Source organism: Phacochoerus africanus, chromosome 7, assembly GCF_016906955.1.
Source record: "Phacochoerus africanus isolate WHEZ1 chromosome 7, ROS_Pafr_v1, whole genome shotgun sequence".
In the NCBI taxonomy this organism is placed as follows: Eukaryota; Metazoa; Chordata; class Mammalia; order Artiodactyla; family Suidae; genus Phacochoerus; species Phacochoerus africanus.
Genome location: NC_062550.1, coordinates 104,418,573 through 104,432,748, shown reverse-complemented (window position 1 = coordinate 104,432,748; position 14,176 = coordinate 104,418,573). Strand labels below are relative to the sequence as shown.

The 14,176-nt window shown below is 41.4% G+C and overlaps 1 protein-coding gene across 2 annotated transcripts in view; it reads right to left on the bottom strand.

The window, feature by feature from the left end:
* Window positions 1-4,278: 4,278 nt before the first annotated feature.
* The window catches only part of LIN7A (lin-7 homolog A, crumbs cell polarity complex component), a 144,407-nt gene continuing 134,509 nt past the window's right edge, over window positions 4,279-14,176 (bottom strand). The window contains exon 6 of one of the 2 annotated variants that reach the window (XM_047788358.1): window positions 4,279-6,146. The gene's annotated coding sequence lies outside the window, so the exon portion shown is untranslated. Of the gene's footprint in view, window positions 6,147-10,710; window positions 12,883-14,176 lie in introns of those variants that run through there. The other variant, XM_047788359.1, reaches the window with a different exon arrangement.

The window sequence follows — 14,176 nt, the reverse complement described above, 5'->3', positions numbered from 1 at the left end:
CAATGCATAAGAGAAGATGCTTTCCAAGAGACTTTGTCAAAAGGAAAACCTAAAGTGGCTACGAATTGATGTGAATGACAAATTAGAAAGACCAGTGTATTTGTGCAGAGAAAGGTACTATTATCAGTGAAAATAAAGGTGTCAAAAGGGAAGCTGAAGTTAAGTATGACTTTGAACAAAAGGCTTATGAGTTTCCTTACTGTTGTATTACAGATAAAGCTAACCTTTCCAAACTATGTTAATTCTCTGAAGGGTTCATATCCCCTTAGTGGGAAAGTATGATGAGGCAATAAAGAGTTTTCTTAAGAAGACTCCTTGTTTCCACAAGTGTGAACCAGCATGCACGTTGCATCACACACCCATCGAGCTGGGCTGAGGCAGAGAGAGACAATTTCTCAATAAGCAGTGTGATTCCTCTTTGTTAGTGAAGGAGATGGAGGCATGAGTTTACGGTCCCCACAGGCGTCAGTTCTTGCTGGCGTCTAGAAGTGTGGATGCCGGTCTTCCCTGACCATGATAGCAGTGTTAGGCCAATCTCAGTTTTTGCCTTTCATATTGGTTTTAGAACCTAACCCATCAATAACATGGCCTCACCATGTGGGTTTGAATGGAAAAACACAAGGAACTTAAAAAGCCAAATATTCAGGTGTCTCCAGTATCCAGAAGTCCCTCTATACTCATACTTTAAAAGAACTTAAACATAATTTGATAATGAAGACAATACTTCCAGTCTGGTATCTAGTACTTTTACTTCCCAGCAGCATAATACCACTTTGGTCAGGTTGAACCACTGCACAATTTTGCAGCTCTTTCAGAAAAATAATGAAAAACAATTAGAAAGACAAGATCACATGCAATGGTGAGAAAATAGTACTACCACCCAGTCCTTCCCCCAAATGTGAAATATCCTTGATTCATCTCCACACTGTGTGTTTATTATAAGCCCTTATAGCAAGGGATTTTGTTTTGTTCATTTTTTTTTTGTAGCACCAAATAGACACAGTGTCTAACAATTGATACTTCTGAAAAGTCATTGCAATATTTATCACATGCCATAAACTTTCTGGATCTATCCTTTATCCATTTCTCTGGCTTGAAACATCCTCATCAGAGTTAGCTGTAACATAAAATTGAGTTTTCACTCTCTTTCTTCCACTGATGTGTTCTGTTGATTGTAATATTTTACTAATATCTTATTGTATACTACTTTACAATTTCAAAGTACTTTTATATACAGTGACCCATTTTAATGACATTTATTTTAATGTAATGGTGTCCCCCCAAGCCACAGATAATGATAAGACACACGAACTCCTGTTATACTGCATGGGTTCAAATCCCAGTTCCGTCTGCTGTGTGACCATGGGCAAGTCACATATCTGTGCTTCAGTTTTCTTGTCTATAAAATAGAACCTACTAGAGTTGTTGAAAGGATTCAGTGAGATAGTCTATGAATGTGCTGAGCACAGTAGAACCTAGTAATAGCTAAATAAGTGTTGGTTAGGAATAAATTAGTACGTACCTCACTGGTGTGTAACTATTGTGTATGGATAAACTGAGCAGCATTTTTGAGTGGTGTATTTAGAAAAGCAAGCTCACATAAATATGTGCAGAGAGCCTTTCATGATTTCCATGGGGTAAGGGATTTCATTTCTTCTGTCGGCTCTGAAAAGGGACCCAATAGACAGTAAACTGCAGTTATTGCTAGAATCAGCTTTGAGGAGTTCCTCACAGCAATCCCCATGGGGCACCGTATCTGTCTTTTTTTGCCATTGTATTTCCATAACCTAGTATGTGCATTAAATATTTGTTTGATGAATGAACACATGGAAAATTCTTAATTGCAACATGATTAATCATTAGCTCAGGTACATTCTAGGAATCAAATAAGAAAGGAGAAGTGGGAGGTCCTGTCGTGGCTCAGTGGCTAACAAATCCGACTAGGAACCATGAGGTGGTGGATTCGATCCTTGGCCTTGCTTAGTGGGTTAAGGATCCAGTGTTGCCGTGAGCTGTGGTGTAGGTCGCAGACAAGGCTTGGATCCTGCGTTGCTGTGTCTCTAGCGTAGGCGGGTGGCTACAGCTCCGATGAGACCCCTAGCCTGGGAACCTCCATATGCCATGGGTGCGGCCCTAGAAAAGGCAAAAAAAAAAAAAAGGTAGAAGTGATCTTTTGAAAGCAGGAAAAGATTTAGAGATGGTGTTTCCAATGATAATGAATGCCTTAAAGAAAAGTTGTTAATACTGAAAAGGGCATGAATAATACGCTGGATGATGTGAATGTTCTTTTAAGTGAAAACATTATATTTTACTAAATTTAAAAATGGAGTTGCCTGTTTAGTCCATCCTTGTCACATAATTCAGAAATAACTAGAAAGGTTGAGTTTTATTCATTCATTCATTTGTTTATTCATTGTCTGAATCCTCAAACTTTACTCCTGTCTAAATTTTCCCAAACCCTTAAAGACTTCAAAGTCATTGATTCACTTCTCTAAGAAATATTTATGAAGAGTCAATTCTGGTTCTGTGTAATTCAGAAACTGTAGTGCCAATTAGTATAACATAAATTGCTGAATTTTTTCCAGTTATCAAAAGGCAGAATTCAGTTATCTGTCTATCCACCTATCCTATTGTTCATTCATTCAACAAATACTGACTGAGTGCTTCCATTGTGCTGGTATTATCCCAGTTGCCAGGGACACTTCAGTCCCCAAGGCAGTTGCAGCGCTTTCTGATGGATTTTATGCTCTAGAGAGGGATGAGATGGGTAGGACTACCCCATATTTTGGGAGATTTTGCTTTACATTGGCCTCCCTGAATCGTCAGACCTTTGATCTCTACTTCATGCTGCTGCTAAAGCTGGTCTTACTAATAGGCTGTTTGTGGTGATAAACATAAACTAGCAAAAAGATGAGATGTTCAGGCATTATTCACACATTCACAAATATCTACTGATGTTAAAAAATAATGCAGACAAAGTACTCCAATGTCTCAGAGTCCTATGGGCACAGCCGAGTCAAATGAACTGAGATCAGATCAGTTTGTCACGGCTGAAACCCGCAGTTGTAAGTTGGGGTAATCCATCTGGAGCCAAGTTCTTCAGAGATAGCCCTGAATTCTTTAAAACCCTCCTGAATGATAGATTTTGCATTTAGATCTTAGCATTGTCTTAAGAGATAGTGGTAGTTCACACAACTAGAGAATTCCCTATTGATTACATGATTGAGGAAGCACAAAATCTGTTATTCTTTCCAAAGTCAATTGTAATTTAAGCTCATTATCTCCCTGTGGATGTTCTATTTCAAATGGCAACAGAATCGAAATGTAAATGCCTCAATGAAAAGGTTCGGGTATTCTTCTACTGAATTTTGCTCTGTGTATTTGCCTTTAAAATCACAGTAGGAAAGAGCTTAGAAAAGTCTGGCCACCAACCTGACCAAGGGGAAGACCTAAAATTCACCAGGATCACTGATGAAGAGTCACAACAGATTTTTCCTCTTTCACTATCTCATTTGTTTCTGACATTAAAGATTGAGAGCAACCTGATATGTCCTCATTTTAGGATGATTTAGGACCTGTCAGGGGTTCTGATCTGATCATTAATAATAAAAAGCATCAATGTAAGTTGTGGTCATTGCTTTTTTCTTTTCCTTCCCTCTGGCTTCAGTGAACCTTTAGAGAACCACAAGGTGCCTAAAACTTGGGGATGACTACTTTCGATTAAAACTTTAAGGGCAGGCTTATGTTTCAACAACTAGTTACTGAAGAAAATTGGCCATTTGGCTGGTCATTTGTATATAGGACAAGTGTGACGTGTAAAGTGTCCTGAGATGCCTTAGGTGTGATGGAGTGCCCCTTCACTTGGACGAAGGACTTGGCATACATTTATTGGCACTTGAAAGTGATGTAAATGAAGCATTAAATACAAAGACTTCTAGAAAACACAAATATAAATTATCTGCTCACTTGATAATTGCTTCTGTAATGCCATGACAGAATTTATATTGACGTGAAAACATGATAACTTAGTATTAATGGAAACATATCTTAAGCTCCAAATTTATACAATGTACTGAGATGTGTTGAAATGACCATTTTCTCATTAGAGGGTGCAGTGACTTCCCTTTATGAGAATCTGTGGCATAGTCTGAATAGCTTTAATAGTTTCTGTTAAATGATAACTAAAATATATGTTTTCTTAAAATTTTCTTATAAAAATGAGGACTCTTTCAAACTGAATAATACTCATGTATTCTCCATTCATTCCCTTTAGTCATGCTTATCTTTTTTTTTTTTTGTAAACCTATTTTACATAACATTCAGGGTCTTTACCCTTGCCCTCCCCCCCGGTTCTCTCTAGTAAAAAATGATATGTATTCAAGGATGGGAATCTGTTGCCACAGCAGGGCACTGCTGAAAATGGTATACCTCCTGCTTTCCTGGCTGTTTGTCCTCTGCAGAGTGATAGACTAGGAAGAGTAGGCAGAGCCTGGCATTGACAATAATACCACCTGACAGGGCAGAATGTTCCAGTTGGTTGTATTTTCAAGAAAGCAGTTCCTAAACTGAGCTTTGTGAATTTCTAATTTGAGGGACTTTCTAAAATGTGAAACTTATTGTCTCTTGGAGAATCAAAGAGAATATGGAAATATTTGCCTCAGTTTTAATGATCTATCTAGAATGTTTCAACTGGATATTTATTCTTTTTTTCAGGTGCATTTGTGTGGCTAAGGTGTTTATGTGCCCAAATAATTACTGCTTCCTGTTAATTCCATAATGTAAAATCAGATTTATATGCCTAGATTCACCATGTCAAAAGTTATGATCAGTATCGGTGACTCTAACCAATCGTATCCCAGTGAATGATACTTGCTGAAAGATGGTATATCATTGTCCATTTACCTTCATGAATGTGTATGATGAAGTATGTACACTTTTACCCTAGGAGCAGCAGCATCTTTTCATTCACAATATTAATATCACTGGTTTCCATATGCCTAATTTTGGATCTTTGATTGCCAAAAATATCCAGTTTATATTAGGGGAAACTGATCTAAATTTTATCACGTATATTTTTGTGTGATCTCTATATATACACACATATATATAATTTAGTTTTGTAAGCCCTAAGCTTTAAAGTATCAAATAGACTTCTATGATAGCACATTACTGTAGGTAAAAAGCATTTAGATTTCTCCGGAGTTTATCAATCAGAAATATAAAACTTAACAAAAAGTACTGAGAGCAGGGTTACATATAAATATCATATGAGGACCAGTTCATGAAGCCAGGTCCTTTGCTAGTAGTCTCTTCCCAGATTCATAGTACTTGGTAAGAAAAGACCTAGGGTTGTAGCAAATACACTTTGATAATATATATTGTGTGGAATAAACAGGTATTATATTCCGTTAGAATTAGACACAGCAAGACTTAAAGAAAAAATACGGTACTAGAGTTCGCTATCCTTGCTTCCAACCAACTAAAAGTTGTGCTGAAGTTGCCCCACTCCATTAATGCATAATAAAATGCATGGAAACAGGAAATAAAAAGCCGGTTGCTTCTAGAACCTGAAGAGAGTATGAATGTGGTATAATAACTTGCCATTTTTAAGAGGAGAACAGAGGCTGAATTTGCACGTAACTGGAATTCTCATTTAGACTACCCAGCAATACAGATGTGGAGCAGGTCAGGATGGGGAGCAGTGTGTAGGTTTCCATTAAGTGGCGACGGCCTTGAACTGATGCAGTTTGGACGAGTCTAAAGAGGGATGTGTTCATCTCTGGAAAAGCTGTAAGACCCAAGCTGCCCTTAACCCTGGCCCTGGTGATTTATCGGAAAGTCATGGACTTTATTCGTATACTGTTTCAGTCTGCAGACTGGAAAACCACTCCCTTTACACACTGAGAAGTCCCACTGCAGTGAATGGAAGGTCTGTGTGTGTAAAGAGCACATGAGCAGCGGGGCTTGAGCCCCAGAGAGAGAAGGTGTCGAGTTGCCTTGGTAAAGAATTTACACACCACGTGTTCACAGTTTGCCGACGGGTATAATTATCAGTGTTGTCTCTTTTTCTATGTGCTGGGATTCTGAAGCACGGTTGCAAAGTGGTGACTATAGGGTGTTGCATCAAAGAGCTTTGCTTCAAGGACCTGAAAGGGGGAAAAGAGTGAAGAGACGTCAGTGATTAGTATTCATCTGCCAGTGACAATAAGCTTTATTGTCCTCTTTATCAAAGGAGCATGTGCCCTGGGAGAACAGTGGGGATTACTCTGGGTGCTGTCCTTCACGCACAGACGTCTACATGTTTGATGTTCACAAAGTAATTATCAAATGAGGATGCGTAGTCCTTAGAATTCAATAAAAAAAAACACCAGTTTGGAAACATATCAAATGTAAACCATTTCTCCAGATGAATCTACTTCTCTCCACGAAGGCAAGCAAGAGATAACCTTTATATACTGCACCTGAGGGCGGGAGTGGGGCTCCCATTGAGTTACAGACAAGCAGAGTCTCTCTTTAACAGGCTGGGGGCACCTGCAGCCCTTCCGTGAGGCACAGAGTCCTGCTTTTTCTCCCATCAGGTCAGCCTGACGCAGAGTAGAACAGACTAGGCAGCTGCCCTGCGTAGTCAGATTTAGGGGGGCAGCCTCCCCAGACACTCCCTCAGACCTGTCCCTTTTCCACCATGGTGGAGTCATCTCTTTCAGAAGGAACAGTGGTTTTCAATCTTTGCTTTTAAAGCTGCAGATATTTTAATTTCAATGAATGCAGAGCACCATATACAAAAAAAAATGTTTTAACAAATTATTCTGGTTGACGTGAAAGCGCGTGCGTGGGAGGGGAAGGTTTGCGGTCGGCTCCCTCTGCATCCACACTCTCTGGTGGCCAAGCCTTCTAGAGATACGCCTAGAAGCTCCTCGAGCCTGAGTGGACCTGAACGTCATGCCTGAGCCCTTGCACTTCTCTGGGAGTCACCTGACAGGACACTGCCTACAAACATCCGCCACTAGCATTCTAACTGCTGTACTTCCACCACTACTGTTACTATTGAGGGCTCACGAACTGCCACATATTTTAAGAGTTTTACATATTTTTTCTTATTTAATCTGAACAACAGACCATTTTCCCGAGTCTTTTTTTTTTTTTTTTGGTCTTTTTGCATTTTCTAGGGCCACTTCCCGCGGCATATGGAGCTTCCCAGGCTAGGGGTCCAATCGGAGCTGTAGCCACTGGCCTGCACCAGAGCCAGAGCAACGCGGGATCTGAGCCACGTCTGTGACCTACACCACAGATCATGGCGACACCGGATCCTTAACCCACTGAGCAAGCCCAGGGATCGAACCCGCAACCTCATGGTTCCTAGTCGGATTCGTTAACCTATGCGTAACCGACAGGAACTCCCTTTCCTGAGTCTTATATTGAATAACTTTCAAGTCCCTTAGCTACCAGGTGACAGAGCTACCAAGTGATTGAATTTTTAATTAACTTATCATACAGTTACATGTCTCAAGGAAATGGGACTCAGACCAGGTGAATTTTAGTAAGAGCCTTGGGCCTCTTCATCTACCCAGAGAGAGAGTGGCCTGAGGGGTGTGCCACCAGCTGGGAGGGCACTGGGCATCCCCAGTGTGCACCACTGAAATACCTACTGGCAAGCATCACCTGCACCAAGCGTTCTCAGTATTTCCCTCATTCCCATGAGTTATGATTCAACAGATTAATGATTCTTTTTTTTTAAATAAAAGCCTCTTTTCAACATTACTTTAAATTGTGTTGTTTAGATTGCTTTGTTAATTTTCGAGGGAGCCACTGTGGAAGGCAGAATAATGGCCTCCAAAATATGCTCCCATTCCAACCCCCAAAACCTGTGAATATGTTAGATTCCAAGGTCAAGGGAAATTCACATTGTAGATCGAACTAAGATGGCTAAACAGCTGATGTGAAGATAGGACGCCTCGCCTGAGTTGTCCAGGTGGGTGCAATGTAATTAGAAGTGGAAGAAAGTGCGAGGAGAAAGAGGCTGGGAAGGTGAGGTGGCAGTGGAAGCAGAGGTCAGAGTAATGCAAAGAGGACCAGACCGTCCTTGCTGGTTCTGAGCCGGGGGAACGGCACCAGGAGGCAAGGGAGGCAGGAGCCCCTGGAAGCGAGAGAAGGCAAGGAAATGGATCTTCCTCGACAGCCTCTGAAGGCCCAGTGAGGCTATCCGGGCTTCTGTCCTACAATATTACAGGAAAGTTAATTTGTATTCTTTTAAGAAAAGCCACTGAATTTGTGGTCCTTTTTAAGGCAGCAATAGGAAAACCACAGAGCTGTGATGATAAAGTCCCTTGAAGCATGGGACACTGTTTCGGGTGGAAGCGGGAAGGGTTAGTTGCCAACTTGAAGCAGAAGTGAGATTGAATGCCAGGAAAGCTCATGTAAGTGCGTACGTGAGGAGGGATGGGAAATACAAGGGCAGGTGGAACCGAAGACACAGGTAGAGCAGCTCAGTGGGTAAGAGAAGGGGGCTCTGAAGCCGCTATCTCTGAGTTTGCATGATGGCCCTATGACTTCCTGGCTGTGAAATAAGCAGACTTTAGAAAATCTTACCCGACTCAATTCCCTTCTTTAAAATGAGTTTGAAATAGTACTGATACTCACAGGATTACCGTGAAGACTGAGTTATTAAGAGTTCGGGGCATGCCCTAATTCCTTAATAAATTTTATCCACATTATGATCAGTATTTCTGGTTCAGTTTTCTGCTTGATAACTCTGGGGTTTCACTTTGGCTTTTCAGAGTCACCCTTTGGGACCTCTCAGCAACTGGGCTGGCAGTTCTGGCAGTGGTTCCCTGGGTCAGATCATCAGGCCTGTGGCTGTGGTGACATTAGTGGAAGATACAGAACAGTAAGTAGTGGACAAAATGAAGTAGGGGCCTGAAGAGCAGGAAGAAGAGGAAAGTCGGTGAAGCTAATGGCAAAGGCCAGCTGCTTTGTAAATCGGCTAAGATCCTGCCTGTCCTTTTGCCATTTCTTGGGCCGCTCCCGTGGCACATGGAGGTTTCCAGCCTAGGGGTCTAATCAGAGCTGTAGCTGCCAGCCTACACCACAGCCACCACAACGCGGGATCTGGGTCGTGTCTGCAACCTACACCACAGCTCATGGCAACACCGGATCCTTAACCCACTGAGCAAGACCAGGGATCGAACCTGCAACCTCATGGTTCCTAGTCAGATTCGTTAACCACTGAGCCACGACAGGAACTCCCAATCCTGGCTGTCTTTGAATGCAAATGAATTCTTCACCCTGGATCTGCCAATAGGAGATCAGTGAAATGAAATAACCTTTAGGTCTTGGCTTCTTCAGAATGCTGACATCTCAGAAAGTATTCTTCCTCTTTTATTCCTTGGGAATCTGGATGAAATATGGATCTATATAAAGTCCCACTTTAAAAAAGTGTTCAAAAATTTTAAGAAAAAGTGAAGAGAATCAGAAGGTACAAACTTTCAGTTAAAAAACAAATAAATCATGAGGATGCAATTTGCAGCATAGGGAATACAGTCAATAGTACTGTAATAACTTTATATGATGATGGGCCTGGTAACTAGATTTATGGGGATGATCAATTTGCAATGTACACAAATGTTAAATGACAGTTATGCTTTAAACTAATAAAGTCACTACACTTCAGTTTAAAAAAAGGAAAAAGGAGAAATGCTTGAAGCTGAATAAATGCAACACTGCTCCTCAAAAAAAGTGAGTACAGTATTAAAAAAAAAGCCTATATTCATATTCCGTTATGTTTCTGTAATATAATTACATAGTGATCATGTTTACTACATTTTAGAAAATGCAATCTGTTCTTCCTGGTGCACAAATGTGGAAATGAGGGGAAAAGACAGCTGAGATGTACTCCAGGAGAGTTTAAAATGAAAAGCAGACGTGAGACGCATTTTCCACTCACGACTCGCATTCAAACTATTTTCCGTCTGCACGCGCCACTGACCACTACACGAGTGGCTTCCTAACTTCTCCCCGGAGATTTAAAAGTTATTCTTTCTTTTTCTTTTTTTTTGTCTTTTTGCTATTTCTTGGGCCGCTCCTGCGGCATATGGAGGTTCCCAGGCTAGGGGTCGAATCGGAGCTGTAGCCACCGGCCTCCGCCAGAGCCACAGCAACGCGGGATCCGAGCCAATTCTGCAACCTACACCCCAGCTCACGGCAACGCCGGATCCTTAACCCACTGAGCGAGGGCGGGGACCGAACCCGCAACCTCATGGTTCCTAGTCGGATTCGTGAACCACTGCGCCACGACGGGAACTCCAAAAGTTATTATTTCTAATTTAGAGAAGAGTAATTCCACTCCACAGAATAAACAATAAGAACCTATCTGGAAGTATTTTTGCTTTACCTGGTCTTTTCTTGGCTTGTCCGACTTAAATAACATCCTAAGTACAGTCAGTCAGGGAAAGACAAACATCATAGGGTGTCGCTTATATGTGGAATCTAATAAAAGGGGATACAGGGAACTTCTTTACAGAATATAACATAGATTTCGAGATCAGCCTTACGGTTACCAGAGGGAGGGGGTAAAATTGGAGGATGGAAATGACACATACACACTACTGTAGATGGGGGGTGGGTAATTAACCGGGACCCGCTGTGTAGCAGGGGGACATCTGCTCAGTGTTCTGTGATAATCTACACAGGAAGAAAGAATGGACACATGCATACGTATAAGTGATTTACCTATCTATACACCTGAAAGTAATACAACAGTGTAAGTCAACTATGATAAAGTTAAAAAAAAATCAGAGATTTGCTCAAAGTACATAGCGTCAAATCTCTCCTCAAAAGCAACAATAGCGAGTAACCAAGTGTAACAAATCCAATTTAATCCTTAAAAATCTAATTAATTAAATGCTGAACAAGAACTAATGGAGGTCTCTGACTGAATCCACCATAAAATCCATGGGGGACATGAGTTGGTTGTACTTCGCTTGTTCTTGAAATGGTCACTGCAGTTTCCTCTCAAGGGGCCATGATTCTGTGTATTGCAAGTACCGTCTTGGCAGGCATAAATACAAATTTCATAGTCCCTTAAACAGAGCTTTGCTATATCCTACACAAGAAAAAACACAGTTTTAATACAAAAAAAAAATTCATCTTTGGGGAGTTCCCCTTGTGGCTCTGCGGAAACGAACCCAACTAATAGGCATAAGGATGCGTGTTCAATCCCTGGCCTCGCTCAGTGGTTAAGGAATCAGCGTTGCTGTGAGCTGTGGTGAAGGTTGCAGATGTGGCTCAGATCTGATGTTGCTGTGGCTGTGGTGTAGGCTGGCAGCGACAGCTCCAATTCACCCCCTAGCCTGGGAACTTCTCTATGCAGCAGGTGAGGCCCTAAAAAGCAAAAAAAATTGTCTTTGGTAATGAGACAGTAGGAAACTCTCAGGAGATGTAATGAAGACTGATAGAACAGAGAAATGGAATGGAGTACGTGGCCCAGGAAATATTTACAGCCAAGGCACAGACTTCCAAAGTGGACTGCGTGAACGGAGTGCTGGAAGCTTTTAGTAAGACCTCAGAAATCTGAGTGGCAACGTACTTCTTTCAAAAGAGTGAAAAACGTTTTTCTAGGGGTTACTGTGGTAAAGCAGTTAGGAGAATTGGTACAAGTCTGCTTTATCGAGAATGGAAGGGAAAAAATGAGTTTGTGAAAAGTATTGATGTCTGACTAAAGACTAACGGATTGCTACTATCAACGAAAGACCCTTGAAAGGATTCTCCAAGCACAAAGGTGAAGTACCTTTATGTTTGAAATGGATAAGAGATAAAAGGTGCATCCAAATCATTCCATCGTCCAGTCCAAATCGCTGTATTTCTTGGCTGGACTGCTATGTGACAGCCTCCTAATTCCTGTCTGTTTTCACTCTTACCCTGCAATAAGCTCTTTTCCCCACAGCAGCCAGAGTGTTCTTTTTAACATACGAATCATATCATGTCACTCCTTTGCTTAAAACCCTTCCGAGGTTTCCAGTGCAATAAAATCTAACTTCCTTCAGTATCTTCAAAGGCTCCCTGTGTCCTGCCCCGTCTATCGCACTCTCCGTCTCACGCCTTATCCCCGAGCTGCCTCAGCTGTCTTTCTGTTCCTCACACATCAAGCAGGCTCCCATCAGCCTCAGGGCTTCCTGCCCCGGCTTCTCCCTCCTCCTCCTCTTTGCGCTCATCTCTTGGCTTCTCCTTGTCACTCAACCTCAGCTGAAATGTCACCTCCTTAGAGAGGTCTTCTCTCATCTTCACAAAAAGCCATCACCTCGCCAGTCTCTATAAAAGCACACTATTTTAAGGTTTTTTTTTTTTTTTTTTTTTTGGCCGTGCCCACAGCACGTGGAAGTTCCTGGGCCAGGGATCCCTCCGAGCCACAGCAGTGACCCAAGCTGCCACAGTGACAATGCCGGATCCTTAACCCACTGCATCACAGGAGAACTCCGAAGCACACTATTCTAACGAGACAAAGTACTAGTCTCAGTAAGATGTTTTTAATCTACTTGTTAATTGGCTCTCTCCGCCAACCAGAGTGTAAACATCAGGAGAGCAAAGGACTTGGCTTTGCTCACGATGTTTCTACAGCCCATTGACCTGTGCCTGGAACAGCATAGGAACAATACATATTTACTGTTGAAAAAAATGTAGTTTTCAGAATGAAATGTAATTTTAGATATAGGGTATGTAGAGTAAAACTAGGAAGCTATGAAAAGAAGACAGAGAGCTGAATTTCCAGGACTCTGAGGACGAGTCTCATATTCTTTTTCCTTCCCCATGTAGATTCTCCTTTTCATGAGCATCACAAATAATTGCAAATATCTTCTCATATTCAGTGTTTCTGGTTGTGCAAATACTAATCTGTATTGAATGAGTTAAAACTACCATTACTCATTGTCATCTTCCCAAGAACATTTGAACCTCATTTAAAATACACATTTGTAGATGTTACAGTGTAGCCGTATCTAATGATATGCAGGGTCTCTTCCAAAGGACAGCAAGAAAAATTTATGGAAATCCAGAATTTCTCATGTTGGCAGATGAAATACTTGGTAGGAGAAGGAAAAATAATTCAATGCTACTTCTAAGTGTGGTGGTAGAGAATCCACTGAAGCTACTGCAGCTTCATATCATCCATCTGGAAAATGGTGTTTTAGTGATACTGTAAAGAGTATTTTGAGGATTAGGTATAACATGTGGAAGGGTCTAGCACAGAAAAGGCACTCGAAAATGGTGATTCTTACTCTTAACATTTCTTCCTGCGTTTTCCTTTTTTTAAAAAAAAAATTTTGTCTTAAACCCATGCAGCAAAACCTAATTTGGTGTCCTTTGTCCCAAAGTAGAATTTAGAGAAGGGCAGGTACATCTCAGACACATTTTAAGTGAGCACCCAAAGAGAATTTCAAAATATCTCACAGCAGGGAGTTCCCGTTGTGGCGCCACGGAAATGAATCCGACTAGGAACCATGAGGCTGGGGGTTTGATCCCTGGCCTCCGCCCAGCGGGTTGAGGATCTGACGTTGCCATGAACTATGGGGTAGGTCGCAGACAAGGCCTGGATCCTGAATTGCTATGACTGTGGTGTAGGCCAGTAGCTGTAGCTCCCATTCAACCGCTAGTCTGGGAACCTCATATGCCATGAGTGTGGCTTTTAAAAAAAAAAAAAAATATATATATATATATATATATATATATATATATACACACACACACACATATTATTTCACAGCATAAGCACTAGCAGGTCTCTACTTCATTCTTTTCAGTGCAGCAGTTTGCTAGTAAACCGTGCTTCAGTATTCTAAAGGAGAGCTTCCTAGGATCTGCTCTACATGGTTGTTAAGTTTGTACAACGTGCAAAAGCAACTAGCTACGGTGGTGAGGGGGGGCTAGAATCTAGCCCACACCGTCGTCCAGCCACGTGCCTGGGGATGGGTTTGCATAGAGGCCGCATTTCTTTACTCTGCATGTAGGCACTGTAGTCTATACCTAGCCCTCCCAAAGTATATCATTTTTCAAATATCTTCAATTTGCTGAGACTGTGGCTGAATAACACATAAAGGAAGCAACTGTGGGGTTTACACTTTCTGACGTCATTGTTTTTTATTTGTTTGATTTTTTATATTAGTATTAAATCTAATGATTATGTTCCAGC